The sequence below is a fragment of the Peromyscus eremicus genome, unplaced genomic scaffold, assembly GCF_949786415.1.
Source record: "Peromyscus eremicus unplaced genomic scaffold, PerEre_H2_v1 PerEre#2#unplaced_46, whole genome shotgun sequence".
Classification (NCBI taxonomy): domain Eukaryota; kingdom Metazoa; phylum Chordata; class Mammalia; order Rodentia; family Cricetidae; genus Peromyscus; species Peromyscus eremicus.
In genome coordinates this window covers 298,965-318,023 of record NW_026734297.1, presented here as the reverse complement: position 1 = coordinate 318,023, position 19,059 = coordinate 298,965, and positions in this window count along the sequence as shown.

Here is a 19,059-nt window from a genome sequence, read left to right as displayed (position 1 = left end):
CATCGTTTGAGGGTAGCCCTACCTCCAAGGACAGGATAGTGGAGGGGTCCCTGCAGGCACAATTTTTTTTAACGTTGCTAAGCATATAACCTAGGGTGTTTAGCATGTGATGTGGCCCTGAGATACATCCCCTCAGAGTTGTGTGTACTTGCCTCTCTGAACCTCAGTTTCTTCTTTTTTCTCTTCCTCTTCTCCATACCCCTTTTCATAAAGCTTTGTGTGTGTGCATGTGCAGAAAACATCTATGTCATGTCTTCCTCTAACACTCTCCACCTTATTTTTAAGACAGGATCTCTCTCTGAACCTGGAGCTCACTGACGGTGTATGTGTACAGACCATTGAACCCCAGGACCCTCCTGTCTCTACCTACCAGCTAGGGTTTACATGTGGGCTCTACCATGCTCTGCTGTTATACACTGGTACTGGGAATATGAACTCAGGTTCTTAGGCTTGCACAGTATCATCTCCATAGCAACCCTCTCTCCCCCCCTTTTTTTTGTGGACTGTTTCTCATTACATAGCCAACCTGTCCTAGAAATTGCAATCTTTCTGCCTTAGCCTCCAAGTGCTTGGAGTGACAGCCATGTCCACTACTACATCTCAACAGTGGGTCTCCAATGAGCAGAGCCTGTGAAAACTCCCCAGAGTGTCTAGGACACGAAAGCAGCTCATGGGCACCCTGCAGAGGCCTGGTCACCTCCCTCATAAGTCATACCTGGAGCTTTGAGGACAAGTGACCAGTACCTTCAAGGGTCCATGGACCCTACCGTAAAGCAGGTATTCAGTGTCAGGGCTTATGAAGGGCACAGACCCCTCAGAAATCTCCAGATGACCCCCTACTCACAGGGAGGTCTTATTTCTGTACCTCACTTTACTCCATGCCGGCAAGGAGCTGGGAAAAGGAAGGCATCCATATGGCAGGGTGGTTCCCCCAAGAGGACTTGGGGTATGCTGGGAAACAACAAGTGTTGATGTGGACTTTATAATATTTTTGTTACAATAAACAATTACATATTTATTACTTTATTTATTTGAGAGAGGGTCTCACTAAGTAACCCTGGATGTCCTGGAACTCACTATGCAGATCATCTATCTTTGAACTCACAGAGATCAGCCTGCTTGTGCTTCTTGGAGTGCTAGGATTAAATTCTTGGACCATCATTCATAGGTTTTGTGTATGTGTGTGTGTGTGTGTGTGTGTGTATGTGTGTGTGTGTGTGCCTGTGCACATGAACAGAGGCCAACTTACACATGTAGAGGACAGATGACAACTTGTAGGAGTTCATTCTCTCTTCCACCATGTGGGTCCTGCAGAATGAACTCAGGCCATCAGGGTGGGTGGCAAGCACCTTCATCTTGCTGGCACTTGCTGGCCTATTCTGACAGAGCCATGAATCCCTGGGATGGACTATTGTCCTACCAAACACAGAGAAGAAGTAGTGGGTGGCTTCAGGAAGGGTTAAGAGCTCCGTGTGGAGGTGATGTGAAGGAGGGCTGGACCCTCATCCAAATGGGTTATGTGACTAGCCAGCAGGAAATAGCTTCTGGGTCCACAGATGTTTCCTGGGCTGGGAGGGGTGGGGGTGCTAGGGGTAGGTGTAGGGCTAAAGCCCAGGACCGTCTCTTCTCCATCTTTGTCCTAGTTCTTTGTGAGGCATCTTGGAGAGACAGAGAGACATGGACAGGATACTCAGACCTCCTGAGCACACATGGAGACCCCTCATGGGCACCAGGGTGAACAACGAGAAACTAGTGGGGCTGTGGAGGTAGGAGCACTGCTGTAGATACAGTCTTCTCTTTGGCAAAGAGGAGTTCTCCTGTAGGTATAGTCATCTCCGGAAGCCAGGGGTGGGGCTGAGAGGGCAGGAAACCCCAGGCTACAGCCCAGAATGGAGCCTAACCCTGTCAGCATGTACTGGCTATGGTTGTGTCCACTATGGAGAAAGAATGGGGGGAAGACATGGTGTGTGACTCTGTTCCTTGAAGGGGTGGATCAGAAATGGAGCTACAGCTGGGCAGGCTTACAGCCTTATGTACATAAGCCCTGATCCTTTAGGGCTGGGCTATATCCTTCCTGGGTGCTGGAGTGGGGACTGAGGCACCCACACTGCCCGAGACTCAAAAGGTTACTCTTCCTTCGTCTTGTGTCCCCATAACAGGGCAGGGCTTTGGTTGACTGGTGACCCCTCTCTCCCATAAAGGCACTCTAGGTCCCACAGCTGGACTCAAAAAGTCAAAGCCCCAGCCCAGCTTCATCCCTAGGGACTTCTGGGCATGTTCTGACAGTGACTGGCCCTTTGGGAAAGGCCTATTGACTGTCTGCCCAGTGCCCACAGCTGCCCTCTATGGCCACACTGTTGCTGCAGTCAGCCTGGACAGGTGCCTTGTCCTGGTGCATCCTCTGCTGGCTGCCAGGTCTGTTTGGTGGCCTGACTCTCCTCAGCCACCCTGGTCTTGCCTCTCACTCTGCAGCAGCAGACCTTCTGGTTGGCTGGCTGCAATCACATGCTGGGTCCCAATGATGCACTACCCTGGCTAAGCAGACCTGCCTCTGGCAACCAAAGGCAACCTGTGTGCACTGGCAGCCATGAACTCAGACTTACAGCACTGATACTGGCCTTGGTGCTGGCCTTTTTCCCAGCCTGCAATGTGCTGCTGATACTGCACTATTTGAACCCCAGCCCCTATGTGCCCAGCCTGGCACTCAGCACACTCAACAGCTGTATGCACACTTTCAATTACTACTACATGTCCCAAGAGTACAGGGACAAGGTACAGGCCATATTATGTTGCCAGCCTGAGGCCAGGAGCTCCTCTCAGGCATGCAGGGAGCACAGAAGCCAAGGGACTGCCATTTGCTACTCTACACTTCTGTGACAGGTGGTCAAGACAAGAAGGAAGCTTTCAGGGTTGATAAGATCTCCCCTCAAACCACATCCCTACTGAACCCTCAGGACATAGCCTTATTTGGAAAACAGTTGACATGACCATCATTAGTGGAGCTGAGGTCCACAGGAGAAAGGCTGATGGCCAATGTCCTTGTAAAGGGACAGCAAAGGGCCCCGGTTCTGTACACCTGTCACTACAGCACTAGGGAGAGGTGACAGGAAGAGGATCAGGAGCTCAGGGCTATCCTGGACTGCATAGTGAAATCTAATTCAGATACAGCATGAGCTCTGTGAGACACTGTCTAAAAACAAACCAAAAACCACACAGAATACAGTAACAGAGGGCAAGAATTTGTGAGTATAGAGGCAGAAAAGAGTAAAGAGTCTTTTATACAATGTGACTTTTTTTTGAGACAAGGTCTCCCCATGTATCCCTGGCTGTACTAGAACTCACTATGTAGACAACCAGGCTGGATCTTCAGAGAGATCCACCTGCCTCTGCATCTGGAGCACTGGGATTAAAGGAGTGGGCTCTCAAGCCTGGCCTAATACGCTGTATATGTTAGGAAATTGTAACAAGAAAGACTGCATGTTTGATTCAAATACAATTTATTTTTCAATCCTTGGGATTAATTATGAGGCCTTGCAACATGCTAGGCAAGCCTACCTGAGCTATACCCCAGCCTCTCACTTTTTCACGGCTTCTACCTCCGATTACTCTTCTTACATTCAATTATATATGCATTTATTCAGTGTGTGTATGAGTGTATGAGAGAGGGAGAGAGAGAAACAGGACAAGTATGAAGGTTTGAGGACAATTTGCAGGAGTCAGTTCTACCTTTCACCATATGCATGTGAATACAAGGGATGAAACTCAGGTTATCAGGTATGGCAGACAACACTGTTACCCACTGAGCAGGCTTGCTGGCCCTGTACAACATAATGTCTTCAGAATTTCTCTGATGACACCTTGACACTTGACACTGTGTGAATCCCAGGGATGTCACTGTCCACATCCTCCTGACCTCTTCACACAGTAGCTCTCCTACCACATGTGTGGACCATGACCATGCCTTTGGTTTGTGTCCCTGTGGCCTCTGCACCCCTCACTGACACTTCAGGGCTGCACACAGCTGTCCTGCCAACCAGAGGCAGGGTTCCCCAGAGAGCTTGAAGCCACAGGACCATGTTGATGTGGCTTTCAGTTGAGCTTTGTGTCTTGAGAGTGATCTTGTAAAGACAATAAAGGTGGAAACTTGGGATTGTCACTACATTGGCTACACTAAGGAAGCAAGCTCTCCTCTGGGGGATCTGGGAGCTGATGGACAGAAACCAATGACCTTTTTGTTTTCTGTTTCCTCAAACATCTGCCTTTTATAAACAATCAGGAGGCTGTTAGGCTGTTATGTCTGAGGCCACAGAGGAAGTGATTGTAGGGAGAAGGACTGGTGGTCACTGGCTACTTCAGTCTCAATGCTCAGAGGTTCCAAGTGGAAAGTGTGGAAAAAGAAAGAGCAAAAATTATTCATAAAACTGCCTCACCTGAACTTCCTTCAGTCTACGTGAAAAAGGGTCAGAGGAAATATGAATGGACTGGAAAGGCAGATGGGAAATGTGGCAGGTCAGGCTGCCTGGAGACACTCAGGGGTCAGGCCTGAATTTTGATTAGTCCTATCCTGGGAGGGGGCTGTGGTCCCTGAGGGCATCTGGACTGAAGTACCACTGGCTGCAGGTGGGGGTGCCTGGGGCCTCTTCCCAGACTTAATGATTTTTCAAAGCTGCTTCTCTACTAGCCTGGAAGAAAATTCCAGCACCTAGCTGACATCTGTGGACAAATGAGAAGGGGAAATACTTTTGCCTGTGGACAAAAACTCTAAAGGAGCCTTTAGAAAAACATATTTAAGAAATTATTTTGTTGCGTGCAGTTTACCTGTGGAAGTCAAAGATAATTTACCGGGGTTGGTTCTCTCCTTACATGTAGGTCCTGTGGACTGAACTCAGATCATCAGGCTTTACTTGAAGAGTGATCTCATGATCCTAATGGTGTCTCAGTGTTCAGGCAAAAGTGTTGGTGCTGGTACAGGCCAGAGGTGGTGGATCCTCTGGAGCCAGCTGTTGTGCTGCCAGGTGTTTGTACTGGGAAAAGAACTCAGGTCCTAGGTAAGAGCAGCCTGTGCTTTTCACTGTTGAGCCATCTCGCTCACCCCAATAAATCTCCTTGTGGAAGATAAATTACTGCCAAGCACTGTGGCATGCACCTTTAGTCCAGCACTCAGGAGGCAGAGGCAGGGGGATCTCTATGAGTTGGAGGCCAGCTTGCCTGGTCCACAAAGCAAGTTCCGGGACAGCTGGGTTGTTACACAGAGACACCAAGAAACTTCATTTTCTACAAAGTCAAGTGGAATGATGAGAGCAGCCCCTCCAGGCTCCTAGAGCTATGAAGTTAGTAGCTCCTGTGCTCAAGGCCCAACCCAGCACTCAGGAGTTCAGGGCTGTCCTCAGCTACACAGCAACTTCATGGCTAGTCTGGGGTACATGAGACCCTGTGTCTAAAAAATGAGGGATGGTTTGGCTGGCTAGGTGGTTGAGTCCTTAAGGTGTTTGCCTGGCAAGCCTGATGATTTGCTGGATCCCTGGAACCTGCAGGAAGACGGAAGGAAAGAATGGACTCCACAGCGCTGTCCTCTGATGCCACATGTGCTGAGATGCCAGGAACAACTACCAACAATGACAAAATGAAATAAAAAAATAGTTACTTAACTTGAATACTGCTACCTCTGGGCTAGCCGTGTCCTGGCCAGGGCATTCTGTGCACCAAGAGCCCAACCAGAAACTGTGGCTCCATTCACTAAAGGCCATGTTGGGTCTGGGGTTGCACAATAGGGGACAGATCACCAAAGTCTATTAAACCAGAACCAGACTTTATTTCAAAAACCAAAGAGGAAAAAAAAAAAAAAAAAAAAAGGAAAACCACCATGGGGCACAGACACAGGAAACTAATGTATGTCTGCTGAACCACTTTCAATACTAAGACATCTTGATGGGCCTGTTCTTCTGTGTGCTGTGGAGGTGCCAGCAACTGGCTTCTTATGGCATACCCAGGTCATGCGTGTTTAGTACAACTATTACTTTGCGCTTAAAGAGACACCAAATGTGGTGATATATTGTGTTCCCTAATAAAGTTTGCCTGAAGATCAGAGGACAAAACAAACCACTACATTAAACATAGATGTCAAACAGTGGTGGCACACACCTTTAATCCTAGCACTCGGGAGGCAGAGATCTGTCTGCACCTCTGTGAGTTCAAAGCCACTCTGGACTACATAAGATTGACTCAGTCTAGGAGAGAAAACAGAGCCAGGCAGTGGTGGCACACACCTTTAATGTCAGTACTGAGAATCACACAAACTTTTAATCCCAGGAAGTGATGGCAGAGCAGAGAAAGGTGTCAGGGACTGGCCCACCGGGGGTATCACGACCGAAGGAGAACCAGGGCTTGGGTAGTCAGGAAGGCAAGGATTCGGCGAATAACAGAAAGGTATATAGAGCATAAGGAGACAGGAACTAAATTCTTTCTGGTTGAGGAAGCTCATTTGGCTAGAGGCCTATCAGCTGAGGCTTTTCGGCTGAAGACTTGGAGCTTTCAGTCAGAAGATTCCTGGAGTTGTCAAGGGCAGTGGTTTGTTCCTTTGCCTCTCTGATCTTTCAGCATTCACCCTGATATCTGGCCCCTGTTTTTTTTTATTATAAGACCAATGAGATTTCGAGTTACAACGAAATTTCTACACTGGTGTAAGTCTTCAAAGCTTACAAACAGTAACAGCATCACCACAGGCAACAGAGGGTGCCAGGCTGCCAAGTACCACAGATAAAGCAAGAAGGAGTACAGTGGGGGTAGTGTAGTGGTTCACACCCTTGTCATTCACCACTAGGGCAGGGGACCCTCTGTAGGAAATCAGGAGGCTGCAGGATGGAACATGAACTCTTCTTGCAGAAAACACCCAAGCATATTCAGAATAGAGTGAAGGAGTTTGCCAAGTATACGGGTCACTCTGTGCATCCACATACAATGACCCTGGCTGTCTAGGTCAGCATCAGAGCCAGCAGACTGCAGACTCCCAGTCTGTATAGGTGGTGCCAGCCAGGCCCTCAACGGCATGAAGAGAATCAGCTGTGAAGAACAGAGTGCAAGCTCTGCATCATGCCTGTCTGACAGCTGGGCTTGTGTCTACCCTGGCCATGCTCACACTGGGACTCATACTGCACTGCCACAGCCTTGGCTCTGGAACTTGGTGCCATCTTATTCCAAAACTGATTGTGCCTGTGCCCTAACCTCCCAGCTAATGGCTATTCTGCCTAGGAAATACATATGAGTTTTTCCCAAATGCCCTCAAGGAGATCTGGCTCCCTGTTCTGGTGGGAATCCAATAACAGAGCTGTAGGATTTAGGATCAGTCCAACCACAGGAACCTTCAAAAAGTGACTGTACTGTGTGACCAAGGAATTGAAGAGCTGGCTTTGTGGATAAGAGCACTTACTGCTCTTATGAAGGACCTGGGTTGAACTCCCAGCACCCACATGGTAACCCCAGCTCCAGGGGATGCAATGCACTCTTCTGACCACTAAAGGCAGCAAGACTGCACATGATGCACAGACATACATGCAAGTGAAACATTCATGTACAGAAAACAAAGAAATCATAAAAAGAAGCAAAGAAAGAAAGAGGAAAAATTTCACCATGTGGCTGTCTCAATGAAGTGAAGGGTTGGCTGGAAGAGAGCTTGCCTTGCGTGTGAGCTCTATAATTCAACTTTAGCATGAAAAGCGAAAAACAAAAGTTAGGCCAGTAGATGGTTCAGTGGGTAAAGGTGCTTGCCACCAAGCCTGACAACCTGAGTTTTATCTGCAGGGCCCATGTGGTGGAGGGTGAGAACGAATTCCCACAAGTTGTCCTCTGACAGCTATATGGACATGTGGCATGAACCCTGCCCCTAATGAAATAAAAATGTAAAAAGTCTTTAAAAGTGACCACAAAACTTATTATTTGCACAATCAATGCTAACTAAAATGTTCCAGCCATGTAGTGGTGGCACATGTCTTTAATCTTAGCACTCAGAAGGCAGAGGCAGGCAGGGAGATCTCTGAGTTTGAGGCCAGCCTGGTCTACAGAGCAAGTTCAGGACACTCAGAGCTACACAGAGAAGACTTGTCTAAAAAAAAATAGAGCAAAAATAAAATAAATATTTCAGAAGGGAATCCTTCACAATTTCAGAGTAAAAATGCCATGTTTTGAAACCAGATAGCACTGCCAAATGTCATATATGAAACCGTGAGGGGAAACCCGAGAGGAGCCATATGGTAAAGCAGGACATGGTGTTCAGGGTCTTGACCCTCAACACCAGCACACCCTTGACACTGACTAAGGATTCTACAAAGTCAAACCCTAGGCAGGTTCTCCATTCTCACCTGGAATATGGAAGGCCTGGGTTCCATCTCCACAGGCCTCCACATGTGCCACCACTACATGGCTGGAACATTTTAGTTAGCATTGATTGTGCAAATAATAAGTTTTGTGGTCACTTTTAAAGACTTTTTACATTTTTATTTCATTAGGGGCAGGGTTCAGGCCACATGTCCATATAGCTGTCAGAGGACACATGACCAACAAGTGGGGTTGGATGTATTAGCCCAAGCCTTTAATCCCAGCCTTCAGGAGGCAGAAGCAGGTGGATGTCTGTGAGTTCCAGCCCTGTAAGGACTATGTAGAGACCCTGTCTGGAAAAGAAAAAAGAAAAAGAAAACTCCATAAAGGAATATTGGTCTTTTGAAAGCAAATCTAGAAATTCTGCTCATCAAGACACAAGAGCTGCAGCTGCTGGCAACTAGCTATTAAAAAACCCTCAGACTCAGTAGTGAGAAAATGTCCAACTTAGAAAATGTTTGAACAGAAACGTCAGCAAAGATATGAGAATTTTATGACCAACAAGTGGGGCTGTGGAGACACTGGGAGGGTCTGAGCAGTTGCTCTGAAAGCCTGAGAACTTGAGTTTGAATCCTCAGGAACTACATAAAAACAAGTCCTGGAATGCCATGGGAGCCTCTAACTCCAGGAAGGGATGAGGGACACCCAAGGAACCTGAGAACTGGTAGTTCATGAGACCCTGTTACAAAAGAACGATATGTGATATTTCACTGTTACCTACATTTGCACTTATGGTTGTTCAAACTGGCCTGGTCACACCTGTGTCACAGACACAATACACACAATACACACACACACACACACACACACACACACACACACACGAAATAAGACAAGCAACAGGTATAGGGCAATGACTACAATGAACTGATGTGGAGAGACCTGCTGCTCCCCTTCACCTGCACCCCACTTCCCAGCTCTGCTTCACAGAAGCACTATAAGGTCTCTGCATTTGTGGCCAGTCCTCCTTTGGTCCTTGTCTGCCCTTCAGATGCTCTGCTGAACCTTCTGATCACAGCAGGACCCCACCATGGCCCTGCTCCTGAACCCAGCAGCCACCAGCAACTTTGGGTCCATGTCAGCAGGAGTAACTTTGCTGCCTTAATTTTAAATGTCCTTTTTTGTCCTGTCTCAGTTAAGTTGTTGGTGTGGAAAATGAGCAGTTGGGTTCCAGAGGGTGCTGAGGATCAGTTCCCCTGTGGTTTTTCCTGTTTGGAAAACAGTGTGGGCTTGCCTCTGGATACAAAGTAACCATTCCTTGAGCCCTGCTGTTAGAGGGGTGTATAAGCCCATGTTGGTACTAATAAAGAGAGCTGCTTCCCTGATGAAACTGGGTGTCTAGAGTGCTGTTGAACCTCGGCGTCCCTCGCCAGATTTCGTGCTCCAGCTGCACAGGCCGCAGCAGGTCCAGGACTCAGGACTCCTTCCTCCTTAAATGGTCACTCCAGGCTGACACAGGCTGGCCTGCTGCTGGGTCTTAGGCCCTCAATGTCTCTGAGTACCCCGGGTCTTGCCCCTCACTGCAAAGGAGCAGCTGCTGCCTTCCTTGCCCTGCCTCTTCAGCCATTGCATCCCCATTGGAGCAGCCTGGGTATCACTGGGTTTGTGGTGTGCCATGTGGCTTTCCTCCCCAGGACTGGGGATGTCTGCATGCTTGGCTTGTGTCTACAGCTGGACATGGAGGCAACTCCTGACTGCACTGGCCAGGATGGCCTTACACAGTTGGTCTCAGGAGATTCTCCTGCCTCCCAAGTGCTTGAATGACAGGTGTGTGCCACCATGCTGGTTAGAAAGTAGGTTTGATCAAAGACAGGGATCTGCGGTCCTGGTACTTCCAACAGTGGGGACACCAACATTCTGAGTGTCCAGTCATCTTGGACTATGTCTAACAGAGGGGCACTCCACGAAGACACTGTCACCCTGAGGACATGGCTGTGTTCACAAAACCAGGCACTACGCAAACATATCTGAGGTTACAAATGAGAGTGCCAGTCTGGGGCCACTCAAAGGTGTGGTTCTCACTTGGCATAGTAAGTTCCATCCCTGCCATTGAGTAACAAATATCTGCTGGGGATGTAGCTCCTTCGTTGGGTGATTGACTAGCATATGTGAAGAGCTGGGCTCCATCCCCAGGACTAAACCCCAACACCCACAAAACCCCACCAGGTAGAGAGTAATCATGGTCAACACTGAGGGCCTGAGTTCAATCCTGAGAACCCCTATTGAGCAAGAAAAGAACAAACTCCCCCAAGTTGTCCTTGACATCACACACACACACACACACACACACACACACACACACACACACACACACGGTGTATTTAAAAAAACAGGGAGGGCAGTTGCTAGCACACACTTTAAAACTCAGCACGTGGAAGGCAGAGGGAGATGGATCTTTGAACTTGAGGCCAGCCTGCTCTACAGAGCAAGTTCCAGCATACCCAGGGCAGAACAGAAACCCTGTCTCAAAAGCAAAGCAAAAAAAGAAAAAATTGTGTCTGAAGAGCACTAGCTGCACTTCCAGGGGATCTGAGTTTCTTTCCCAGCAACCACAATGGAAGGCTCACCAGTTTCCCAGGGGAACTTGGATATGTGGCCCTGTCCTGCTGGTGCGCAACCACAGTGGGGACTGCAGCTTCCTAAGTGGAATGCAGGTCTGACCTACAGACCTACACCTTCAAGGGGCCTCTCCCACCTCCACTCAAAGGCGAGTTTCTCAGGGCTCCTGAGCACTTGCCAAGAAGGAGGAAGTACCACTTAGAGTAGAAACCAGAGGAGGGTGTTCTTTGTTTGCAGCTCACAAAGGAAAGTTCAGAGCTCCCGGCAGGGGGGTGGTGTGAGTGGGCGTGGCTTCATAAATCCCTCAAACCAGGGCGAACCTCTAATCCCTCTAAGAGCAAGCTAAATGTTTGAGTCGCTAGCTGGGAAGAGGGGTATGGTTACCACAGCGCCCCTCCTCTCCCAGCTTTATGGATTTCACAGAAGGGAATGCAGTCCCTCTCAAGGGGCATCAGCACAGGGCCCTCAGATGGGGCGTGTCCTTAAAGTGCACTGCCTCTTCGTAGCCATAGAGTCCTGCCCATCAGTCTCTGGAAAACCCTGAAGTAAGTTGCCATGGTTTAGGTTCCTCTGGGAAAAGCCGCACAGAGCTGGTGTCCCAAAGTGGAGCGTGGCCAAGACTGCAGAGGAGGGAGTCAGACGTCTAGGTGAGCCAGTCGGGGATGCCCACGATGTTGGTGCTGGGGACCCGTAATGCGAGTGCCAGACGCGGCCTGGGAAACGCTGGGACACCATTCAGGGCAGGAAGGGGTGGAACTTGGGGGAAGCTGGTGAGCTTGCTGAGCTCTCCAGCAGTTGTGGAGAGGAGTTGGCTGCGGTGGCAACTGGAGTAGTCGGTCTCAGGAAACCTGGAAGGCAAGGGAGGCAGAGCCCTGAGCCAAAACCAGGGAAAGAGGGACCTACACACTTCCGAGCCCCGATGTGTTGGACAGGACTGCTGGGCACTCAGAGAACAGGAGGAGTTCTGTGGCAACTCTCACTTGGGAGTGGAACCTGAAAAGCTGGGCCTTGGAAGCCACACAACAGTTCATACAGTGGAGAGTAGAGGAGGAGGAAAGAGCTCTAGCGGCCCCGAAGATGATGGGGTCCAGCCTCTGGAGACTCCTCACCTCTTTAATCCTCTATTTGTTGTTGATGTTGTTGGTTTTTTTTTTTTTTTTTTTTTGTTTTGTTTTTTGAGACAGGGTTTCTCTGTGTAGTTTTGGTGCCTTCCCTAGATCTCGCTCTGTAGACCAAACTGGCCTCGAACTCACAGAGATCCGCCTGGCTCTGACTCCCAAGGGCTGGAATTAAAGGCGCACACAACCACTGCCAGGCTCCTCCTTTGGTTTTATGCAGCCCCTACTTTGACTTTTCCCTTTCTCCTGCCCTGCAATTCTGGGGATGGAACTTAGATCCTTGTGCATGCATGCTTGGTAAGTGTTCCACTATGGAGCTGCATCCCCAGACAGGTATCCAGCATGCTTCCTCAAGAAGTGCAAAGCTCTGACTTTGACCTCCTTGTTGGGCGAAACCCTCTCTCCAGTCCAACTGGTGACTGTGTGGGTCAGGTGGAGACTCAGGACTCCTGGCTTGACTCCCTTCCTGACAACAGACCATGAAGTGTGGCTCCCCTTCTTTCATCTCTGAAGTGGCCTGTGCAGGTTGGGTTCAAACTCTAACCCAGCAAGAGCCCGTTGTGCCAAGTGCTTGGCTGCCTCCCGAGAGCAGAGTCCAGATCTCCTTGTGCTTCGGAGGGACAACTACTGTCCTGTTACATGGAAAGGATGACATTCCCATTAGGCAGGTCCTCACAGTGACAGATGGCATGGGTTATAGCTGGGGCAGAATTGGTGACACAGGGAGGAAGTCTTGGGGTGTGCGGAGTTCATTATGTTTCCTCTGAAGAGGTGGCTGACACCAGCTAAACATGGAAAGCCGTGTCAGTGATGGACACATGGTGACAGAAGAGACCACATCTCTATGCACTTTGGGGCACCTGCTGTGACCCCTGCTGTTGTTTGTCTCAGCTGACTTTTCCAGTCAACCACCAGGAGAGGGTACTTGTTCCTATTTTCCCAAAATGGACTCAGGCAGGTGCTGACTTTGGAGATGGACCTAGGCTTTCTATAACCAGGAAATGTGGTTAACATGCTAGGTTCATGCTCTGGATCTTAGCACATGCAATGCCCAAGATTCCACAGCCCCCAAAGGATCAAAAAGACAATAAGTCCTGTCTAGAACCACACCCTCTACAATAGCTCTTAATCTTAATTTGGCTGTCAAACTGTGCTGATGTCTGGTGTTGGGTCTTTCTTTGCCTCCACGGCCACCATGTGCATTATGTGATGCTGTAGTGTCCCCGGCTTGCAACATCATGAGTGTGGTGACCAAAGATGATGACAGGTGGTATCATGTGCAGTGGGCCACATGGAATGGACCCAAGGTGGGAATAGATGGTGTGTGGGAAAATCTGGCTGCAGTCCCTACTGACCTCAGTGTGTGGGGCATCTGCAGGAGCCAGGGGAGAGGTGGGGAGACGTTGGTTGGTAGATACTGCTGGCTGCTGGGTGTTAGAAGGGATCAGCCATGAGGGACCAGGGTGTGTGGGCCAGCTGAGGAAGCCTGAGGGACAGAGCAGGATGATTGTCCTTCTAGCTCTTGTATCACCACTTACCTGGGTTTCTAGAGACTGTATCCTCATCTGGAAATAAACTGTCACTTTTCTTTCAGGGTTAGCTGTACCAGACTCTGTCTTCAGAGGTTGCCTACTCTCCATGCCTCTGATAAATTACATTATTTCCTCCACAGTCCCAGTCCCCCAAGGTACCTATCCTTTCTTACATGCATACTTTTGCAGTTATGTGTGTATGTGTGTGTGTGTGTGTGTGTGTGTGTGTGTATGTGTGTGTGTGTGTGTGTGTGTGTGTGTGTGTGTGTAGCTAGAGTTTTCCTGCCTGGCCCACAGTCAGGACAAATCTCTCTCACCTGCCAGTCCCACAGCTGCTCAGACCCAACCAAGTAAACACAGAGACTTATATTGCTTACAAACTATATGGCCATGGCAGGCTTCTTGCTAACTGTTCTTACAGCTTAAATTAATCCATTTCCATTAATCTATACCTTGCCATGTGGCTTGTGGCTTACCGGCATCTTCACATGCTGTTTGTAGTGGCGGCTGGGAGTGTCTCTCTGACTCAGCCTTCCACTTCTCAGCTTTATTCTCCTCCTTGTCCCACCTATACTTCCTGCCTGGCCACTGGCCAATCAGTGATTTATTTATTGACCAATCAGCAACACACTTGACATATAGACCATCCCACAGCACTTCCCCTTTTCTTTTCTTTCTATTTTTTTTCAAAAAGGAAGTTTTTAACCTTAACAATGTAAAATTACATATAATTTGGGAATTTGGGCGTAGCTTCTCTTACTACTTCCTGCTGAAGAAGGACGCTATATCTTATGGGGACACAAAGAAAATTTTAGGATTATGGAGTAGTCCATGAAGGTGTATCATCTGAGCCATTTGCCTTCAAACCATTCTGGATGTTGGATCATCTGGGCCATGGTGTTATTGGAGACCTTTCAGGAGGTCTTGGTTGGTCAAACCTGATGTAACTTAATCTGGAACAAATCTATAGCGTCTTGCTTTCTGTGGAAACAAAAAGCAGAGTCTCCTTTCCAAAGCAACATAGCCTTATATCCAAATTTTGAAGTCAAGGTACCTTTAAAATATACATATTGGCATAACTCAACAGCTTTTACAATCAAATGTTTTTCTGCAGTTAAAAATCCCAAAGACAACACAATCCAGATTCTCTGTGTAATATTCATCTTTACGTGGCTTATTTTTTATATTAATTTTACTGTCTCCTTAAAGACTTTATTTTTTAAAACTATGTATTTGTTTATATAACTGTATATATCACCTTTTCATGTCTCTTTCAAGCCTACGTATATTTTACACACATTGTAAACTATTACATCTGAATCTGTCTTATTGTGAATCTATTGCTTTAACCTGCAGCAGCTGTGGCTGCTGGCTCCACCCACCTCAGCTTCCCAACATGGCAGTTGTGCGTTTCACTACCAGATCTGGGAGCTGTTGTGGGTCTATGCTTTTATCCAAACAGCATGTAGCCCAAAAAACCTCTTTTTTTTGTTTTGAACTACCAAAGGCTAAATCCACCATGCAGCTTAATGTGCCACTTGCAGAGACCTCATTCCTGCCATACTGCAGATCGAGCACAAAACGCCAGGAACCAGCCAGTAGCTTAAACCGGCAGCTGCCGCTCATTTGAGAGAGACAATTATGAAGCTCTTTTTAGCTCCATTTTAGAATCTTTTTTCTCAGTTTTTAGGTGGAAACTCTTGCCTCCACGTTGGATGCCGTGTGTGTTTGTGTGTGTGTGTGTGTGTGTGTGTGTGTGTGTGTGTGTGTGTGTCTGCACGTGTATAGGTGGGCATGTGTACATGCTATGCACATACCCACCACTTTCAACTCCATGGCAGTACTTTCTCTGCCTGTTCCTTTTGACCCCTCCTTCACCAATGACCATGATATTGCTGCTTCCCCTTAGTTGGGGAAGGTTGTCATTCTGGGTTTCATCCAAATGATGGTCTTCTTTTAGATGTGCTCCCCTATGTCCCACCTGCCACGCCTTTGTCTCTTTGAGGTCCCCAAACCACCTGTGCCAGGCTGTTGCTGCCGGGGCCACCATGCAGCCATGCCCCAGTCATGGCCTCTTCATAGAACAAGACAGGCTCTTCTCTTCTGCCTGTGTGGTCCTTCAATTTCTCCTGACAGTGCCTACAGATCAGAAGGTTGCCTGTGACCAGCAAGGAGTGCAAATACTCCAGAACTAAGAACTTTGCTCCTCTAAGTGTGCTCCTGTGCCCTCTCTGAACCTAGACTCCATGAGGACTGGATGGACTGTGTCTTTCAGATGGTGAAGTCCAAATTCAATAAAGTAGAGTCTGATTTGGAGTAGGACCTTGTAGAGATCAGAAGTTGAAGCCACACTGGAGATTGTTGATCTCCCCATGGACAGCAAGGTGTGGATAAAAGAATTTTCCAAAGATCTGGTTAGGATACCAGGGAAATCAAGGCTTTGAAGATCATAAGTAGTACAAACAGACACTTCTCATTTTTATTACTAATGCACCCTCTGATGGCTATCCTTGGTTGTTAACTTGACTACATTAGGAATTAACTACAACAAAAAATGACTGTAAGAGATATTTTTCTTAATTTATTTGAAGTGGGAAGACACAATTCTAATCTGGGCCACAGGAATGCTTGGTCTCCCTGTCTCCCCACAGAGTGACCACACAGAATTTAGTCACACTAAATCAGTCACACTAAAGGGCATCTGTAACTTCCAGCCAGAACTTTCTGTGTGAGCCAGAAGCTCCTTGGCCATCTCACTCTTCTGTTGGCACTTGTTCCCAGCCTGTGTCCACCTCTTCCTCAGGCAAACACTGCCTGGCCCCCTGCTCTTTCCATCCTAAGTGAACACAGTCTATATTAATTTTCTTTTAAGAGGCGGTAACCGGAATTCTGTTCCCCAGCACCTTTGCTGGCCTTGTCTTTGGTGCATCATTTCACCTTCTGTGTCTTTTCCTGTAGGGCACACATGGAGACAGGCTCTGAAGCGGGTGAACTCTGGACACAAACCATGGGCTGGCCAGGCACCCAGATGACACCAAAGACTTTTCCAAGCAAGCCTCCATGGACATCACCCTGGGGGAACCTCTGATCAAAGAGATTATTAATGCTTCCAAGGCTACCTGGTAATTGCTCCCTTGTATTTCTTGTGCTCATGAATGCTTGTGATTTATTAACGGAGCAGTGTCTGGTGACCAGGGGGAAGTGTGCTGTGTTGATCAGTGTTTGGATTTTTAGAAAGTCTCTAAATTCAAAACTGGATGTACTTGAAATGGAATCTGTGGTCTTTCTTTTTAAACCAGATTCATGAAAGAAAAAATATTAAATGAGCTACCAATATTGAACATCAACTCAGTAGACATTTCATCCCTTGGATGTGATTACTCCATGCCTAAATAGCCCTGATGGTTGATGATTTTCCTGCTTGGGTTGTGGCTATTCTCTGTAAACCTCTTGATTCAGTCAGGTTTTCAGGAGACCTGAGAGTAGAAGAACTAGAGATACATCACATTGTTTTAGAGATTAAAAAATCATGTTGCCTGTTGTCTAAATCTTGTGAAGCAAATAACATCAAATGAAAAACAGCTGCTCCTGATTGTAGATGAGCAATTGTGGACAACCAGGGGTTTGGAGGTGTGCCTGCCTCCTCCAGGGAGGTTAGATCAGTCCCAAGTGACTTTGTTAAGGGTATGCTGTCCCCTGTGAAGATAAAAGATGCTAGTGTTTGTCAGAAGAGCAAGGGTATTGCTGGAGAGAAGCAGGAGGAGGAGAAATGCACAAGGAGTCAGTTCCCTGGAAAGAAAATGTCAAGAACTGCTTCTCGGGTCCAGAGAAGAAGAGGTAGGACTCCCTCTGTCGGGAAAATTTCTTTTAAGTCTTTTCTTGGCCAGAATGGGTTCTCTTGAAGTTAGTAAGCCTCAGTGAGAGGTCTGTGAAGTTCTTCGTTGTCTTGACTTCTAGTAAAATAATCATGCCTGCAAGTAGCACTTAGATTTAATGAAGCTTTGGTCTGTATACAGTCCTGAACCCTTCCTTGTATACTGACCTTTTCTCCTTCTTGCAGCACCCCAGATTTCCCAGCTCAGCTAGACAAGGCTGATGATACAGATTAAGCCAGTGTTGGGAAAGGCAGAATTGAGAAAAGCCTCTTAGGGAAGGTAAGGGACTCTTTTTGATGACAGGAAAATGAATTTCCTCTCGTGGGGTTGAGGCAGGGGCATAGCAGCTGCTGTGGATTTATTCCTCAGCAGACAGCTTGTGCCGTGTTGGAGAGTGTGCCTTTGCAGGTCAGGGATGGTCGAGGGGACACAGGAGGAGGAGAAAGCTCTCTTCTGCCATGCAGATTTCAGAGCATACGTAGCTGGAGTTTTCCTGCCTGGCCCACAGTCAGGGCAAATCTCTTTTACCTGCCAGTCCCACAGCCTGTCAGACCCGACCAAGTAAACACAGAGACTTATGTTGCTTTCAAACTGTATGGCCGTGGCAGGCTTCTTGCTAACTGTTCTTATAGCTTAAATTAATCCATTTCCTTTAATCTATACCTTGCCACATGGCTCGTGGCTTACCGGCATCTTCACAAGCTGTTTCTCTTCGTGGCGGCTGGCAGTGTCTCTCTGACTCAGCCTTCCACTTCCCAGCTTTATTCTCCTCCTTGCCCCGCCTATACTTCCTGCCTAGCCAACGGCCAATCAGTGTTTTATTGATTAATTAGCAACACATTTGCCATACATCCCACAGCAAGCATATTGTGGACGTGTTTCTCCCCAGTGACTGGTTTGTTCTTATCAGCTGTCCCTGGAATAGATCTGACTTCTGAGATGTAGGGGAGTCAGACAGTCAATGTATGGAGGATGTGACCCTGTATTCTAAAATGGGTGACAAACCAGGGCTTTTTTTTTTATTATTCTTTTTTTTTTATTTATTCTTTTTTTTTTTGGTTTTTCGAGACAGGGTTTCTCTGTGTAGCTTTGCGCCTTTCCTGGAACTCACTTGGTAGCCCAGGCAGGCCTCGAACTCACGGAGATCCACCTGGCTCTGCCTCCCAAGTGCTGGGATTAAAGGCGTGCGCCACCACCGCCCGGCAACCAGGGCTTTTTAAACTCAGCAGCTAAAGCAGTGGAGTAGTTTTCGCTAGTCTTTGCATTTCTCTGACTTGTTGTTTTTGCATGCTGGGGGTTAAACCTAGGCTTTGTGATGGTTAGAGAAGTGCTCTCCCACTAAGCTGTTCCCAGGCCTCCAGAGGAATTCTATAAACATATTCTCAACTAAAACCATCTTGAGTCTTTGTCTCTGCAGATGTGGCGGTGTGAGAATGGTCCCCATAGGCACATCTAACTCAATGCTTGGTCCCTAGTTGTGCAGCAGGTTGGGAAGGTGTGTCCTTTGGGAGAAGGTGTGTCATTGGGAGCAGGCTTGGAGGTTTCAAAAGCTCATGTCATTCTCAGTGGGTTCTCTGTGCCTCCTGCTGTGAACCAAGTTGATAC